This window comes from Topomyia yanbarensis, chromosome 2 (assembly GCF_030247195.1).
Source record: "Topomyia yanbarensis strain Yona2022 chromosome 2, ASM3024719v1, whole genome shotgun sequence".
NCBI classification, from domain to species: Eukaryota; Metazoa; Arthropoda; class Insecta; order Diptera; family Culicidae; genus Topomyia; species Topomyia yanbarensis.
In genome coordinates, this window is record NC_080671.1 from 301,888,635 (window position 1) to 301,894,452 (window position 5,818).

Below are 5,818 nucleotides of genomic sequence, written 5' to 3' on the forward strand. Positions count from 1 at the left end.
CTTGGCGAAGTCGTGTACTATGGATAACTAGTGGGTAACCCGTCCTCCCGGAAGGTATCATACGCGACGGCCTCCTTCGCGTGCACGTTTGAACGTTCTTTGTCCCACCATGGGCTGGGAGGTCGTCCACGAAAGTTCGCTTCTGGTATGCGTTTACTCTTAGCTTGAATCGCGGTGTCGAGAATCAAACGAGCCTGGAACTTGTACTTTTCCTCCGGAGGAAGCTTTTGTGTGGACTCGATTTTTTCCGGATATCGCGGACGCGTAGCTCTTCCAAGCAATATTTCGTGTGATGTCATACATTGATTGTATTCGGTGGCCCTGAACCGTTAGCAATAATAATTACGATTGACAGATGGTCGCTGCCGTGGGGATCAGGTATCACCTTCAACATGCAATCTAACCGCAGCGATGACAAGCAGAGGGACGAGTCAAAGGCGTTCGGGCACGCTGCGGGAGCCGGAATCCGTGTTATTTCACACGTGTGCAAAATACTATAATTAAGGAAATCCTTGGGCATTTCTGAAAAATATTTTACTTAACTTTGTAATATGGATATTTGCAGATAAATATTATGAGAGGGGCCACACGGTGTCCCTAAAACCGTTATTAACAAAAAAAATGACCATAAATTTGTCATACGGCATTCGAAAGATATAGTATCCAAACATCTTCTCAGTGAATTTCAAAATGATCCCTCGAGAGATTCGGGAGAAATTGCGATTTGAAGTTTTATGACACGTTTCATAAGGCTACCAGCAAACACCCACGGGTTTGGTCCTATCTCTATAAACAAAAAATATTTGTCTACTTATTTAGTACATGGCATTTGAAAGATATAGTAATCAAGTATATCCCCCGCAAGTTTGAAAATATTTCATTGACGGAATCGAAATTTATAACGGTTTGGATGTGGTATGCGGTCATAGATGGGTTTTCTACCAGACTTCAAGCGTGAATCCATGTTTGTTCATTGACTATTTAGATCGTTTATACGTGTCGCGGTTTTTAAAGAAAAAGCTTACCATTTAATTACATAAATATAGTGTACAAAAAGTGTTATTTATATGGTGCACTGAAAAAATATGAAAATAGAGTTGTCTCCCAAACGTTAAATATAATGTGTAAATTAAAAAAAATGGATAAAAGTCGGAATGTTTACTTCTAAAGGCCATATCTCAATGGTTTGTTGACCGATTCTAACTATTTTTTCATTATTGACCAAGTAGACGTTTCATCGTTAATTTTCATTAAGAAGAATATAAAATAGAGTCATCTACATCAATAAATAAACAATATAATTGATCTCAACTATATGTATTATAATTATTTAGTGAATATTTTTGTTTAAAAATAGCGGCCATGACCTAAATAAGCAGACAAATATTTTTTGTTTATAGAGATAGGTGCAAACCCGTGGGTGTTTGCTGGTAGCCCTATGAAACGTGTCATAAAACTTCAAATTGCAATTTCTCTCTAATCTCTCGATGGATCATTTTGAAATTCACTGAGAAGATGCTTGGATACTGTATCTTTCGAATGCCGTATGGCAAATTTATGGTCATTTTTTTGTTAATAACGGTTTTAGGAACAACGTGGCCAGTAACCATAAGCATTAAGCCATTGTACTATATTGGCTATACATTTTCACTAATGTTGCATTGAAACTCAGAATTAACAATGCAATTAAGCTCTATATTAGCACCAATAATGCATAACTGCACAGCCGACATATATCATTATCACTTGCTCTATATGCGTATATAAAGCTGATATAACGCGTACATGCTTCAAGGATCTTTAAATCATGTAAGCTTTACAAGTGCATTTAGTGCCATTATAGAGAAAATAAAAAGCCGATATAATGTTATTGTGATGCTGTGGGTTTATTTGTTATGCAACTCTTCTTGAAGATTATACTCGGCATATTTCATTTCATTCGAACATATACAATATAGTCCAAGGAGCAAACGCAGCACACTTACCGTAAAGGACGAGATTCTACAAATTAGTTCTGGGAAAAAGTCTTCTACAAAGCCCTGAACTGTTGATAGAGGTTGCAAGTATAACGTTAACTTATACTATGCTATATTTCATCCTAAGGAGAAAAATTGTGTAAGCACCAAAATTTCTCACTACGGTGAAAATTTTTGGTAAAACCAGTCTTCAGGTCACAAATCCTAACTTATTAGTCATAAGTGCGTTTCGACTTCGTCTCATCAGAAAGCGACACTAACTTTTTGTCGGAATAGCCAAGCCGAGACAACTTTCGGCTACACTGTGTCTTATCGGCATAAACAGAGCTTCTGCTCGGACGGGACATCACGTTTGACCAGTCGTTCGATTGAAACACAAAGTGTGTTTTGGTTTTAGGGATTTAGCGTCAAGCCGGCGCTAATCTATTCCGACAAAAAGTTAGTGTCGGTTTCTGATGAAACGAAGTCGAAACGAACCCATGACTAATAAGTTAACTTATAGCGAAGGCTTCAATTGAAGATTCAACGGCAGGCACAATTAGTAGAGAGGCGGTAGATAATTCAGTACACGTTTCGTTTGAGAGCTCCGTATTCTACAACTAAATTAGCGAGGATTACAATAAGAATTTATGCATTGGACAAAGAGTTGACATGATTACATTTTTACCATCAACATTACTGTGTAGCAACAAATGACACTGATATGCGCTTAAAACTTCAAGGTATCTTTTTCAAGCTCAATGTGACTAAAAACACAATCATTGGCAAAAAAATAAGAATTTCATGAACGGTCATACCTCGCAAGCCGTTTTCAAGGGACACTTTCAACAGCCTGTTCCTTTTCCAAGAATTTAAATAATTATTCTGATCGTTTGAACCATTCTTTTTTCACGGTACCGGTTTGTATAAGACTCTTTAATCCGTATCTCCGAAACGAGAATTCCGAACGAAACAATTCACTGACTATAAGGATGTCTGGAAAGAGACTCCGACTGAATGCACGACTCTCTCTCTCCCTCTCTCTCTCTCTCTCTCTCTCTCTCTCTCTCTCTCTCTCTCTCTCTTTGTGTTTAAGGGGCTTGAAAGCACATGTGACCTTATCTCAGCTTACTGTTCCCTATTAGGCGTTACAATACCTGACATGAAATTCTGTTTCAAAGGCCTAAACATAAGTGTTTATTAATTCTGTTATGTGTATTTATTATTATCAATTCAAACATACTTTCTGCACAAGAATACAAAAAAAATTTTAGTCAACCGTTTCACAGTGGAGTATTTGACCGAAAAAGCTGGCCGAAAGTCAAATTTTCAAAAACCGTTATCAAGGACATTATATTATATCATGATATTCCCTAGTAATTTCTGCATTAGATGGCAACCACGTTGCGTGTATTTACTAAGGTTTGGCAACGCTGTTCACTGTCAAAGGTAGGGGTTTTTACTACCCCAGGCTGATTTAAAGTTGCGCGTGGAAACAAAATCTTCCAAATAATATTTATTCGAACTGTTTCGACTCAAATATCCTATGTTTTGAATAAACCAAGGTCAGGGTCATATTTTGGTGTAGATGGATCCATAGACTCGAAAAAATATTAGCCTTATTAAACTTAAATACAAAGAAAAAAACTTCGCCATTTTCTCACTTTTCAAAATTGAAAAAGTTCATGTTCCCAATCCGTCCCAGTGAAAACTCTTGTTCCCTGATTAAGTTTTACCCAAATACTACTAGATCGGTGAAAAAAAACTTGCACATAATTGCTCCATTTTGAATGCGAGATATTTGACATTTTTGACATTTTTCTTCGTTGTATTACATTGTCCGTGCGCAGTTCAAACATTTACAAGGATATTTCTTTTCGAAATAATGTGTAATTCTTGGCAAGATGTAGGTTTAGTTAGCTGGGAAACGAAATGATGGTTTTATTGAATCAGAGTGCATCAAAGTGCTTCGGCACCAGCTGATACATTTCGAAACACAGTTCAAACAACATACGTAGTTCAATTCTGCACGAAAACAAATCGATTCGAAGCACTTTGAAGCGCTCTGGTTCAATAAAACCATCATTTTGTTTCCCAGCTAACTAAACCTAAATCTTGCAAAGAATAGCACATTATTTCGAAAACAAATATCCTTGTAAAAGTTTGAACTTAGCACGGACAATGTAATAAAACGAGGAAAATGTCAAAAATATCTAATTTTTCAATTAGCTCACATTCAAAAAAGAGCAATTATGTGCAAGTTTTTTTACCCATCTAGTAGTATTTGGGTTAAACTTAATCAGGGCACAAGAGTTTTCACTGGGACGGATTGGGAACATGAACTTTTTCAATTTTGAAAAGTGAGAAAGTGGCGAATTTTTTGTTTTTGTATTTAAGTTTAATAAGACTAATATTTTTTCGAGTATATGGATCCATCTACACCAAAATATTACCCTGACCTTGGTTTATTAAAAATATAGGATATTTTAGTCGAAACAATTCGAATCACTAACGTTTTGAAAATTTTGTTTCCACGCGCAGATTTAAATCAAATTTAACAACACGCAACGTGGTTGCCATCTAATACAGAAATTACTAGGGAATATCATGATATAATATAATGTCCTTGATAATGGTTTTTGAAAATATGACTTTCGGCCAGCCTTTTCGGTCAAATACTCCTCTGTGTGTCGGTCTTACCCCAACAGCGCACATTTTCGTTAAATGCTCAATTAACGGTATTGAAATACTCAAACTTATCTTCAATTCACACAAATAATGATATGGAGAGTAGAATAGAATGTGTGACACAAAAACTGGTGTGCTATTGAAACCTTAAAATGTATCAACTAAAAATAACATCCAAATGCGCATCAACTTTGCTTTCGCTTGTTTTGTTTATTTTGTTGACGTTTAATGAATCCATACGGCATCGATGTGTATCGAAATGCTTAAAATTATCGTACTAATAATATCCTGTCATTATTGTATGATTTAAAATTTGATATCTGGGAAAAGTCGTGGGGTGTCGGGCTTATCCAGGGTGTCGGGCTTACCCCCAGTTCCTCTAAGTCCAAAAACTTTTTGTTATCCGATTTGGCCCTTAATTTACTTTATTTGTACATGCCATACTTTAAAGTGGCCTATTTCTAAAAATATTCAGCAAGTGAATGCATTTTGATCCCACTGTACACTGCCGGTCTACGTCCAATTGTCCCATGTTGCAAAACTGGCAACTGAGAAAAACGCGATTGAAGATGAAAATTGTATTAGCCATCTGGGGGATACGGTGTAACAAATAAAGCTTTATTGTCCAAAATTACGTTCATGGCAATCGTTTTCATTATAATCAGTCCAGTTTTTTTATTATAGAGATTCAATTAACGTTAGTTTTTAAGAAAAATGTTAAGTGGGACTGTTATGCCGAGAAATCGAGCGGAAACCGGAAAGTTCTACGCATATCAGTCCCATAACGATCTATGTAAATGATGCTCATAACTCATTTTTTTACAAAAGTGTATGTCGTGAGTTTTTCTGTTACTCGGGAGATTTGTTGCTTTATCAAAATTGGACATAGGGTAAAGTACCTATTTTTACACTATTTAGAAGGGTACCTCACAAGATCATTAATTACTCTGCCTACACTCGATGGAGTGCATTAATTTGGCATTCACAACCTTGCTTCGTTCTTAAGAACCAATCTAATAACACAAATGGCCTAAAAACGATGAAATGCTAGTGTTTGATCGCAACTAAAGTTCCAATCGAGTGCTCCAATTGTCGCCCTACCATTTGATCCAGTTTGTTGAACAAAGATAGCAAACGCTGCACTAACCAATGGCTTCAAATGGGTAGCGTGATAA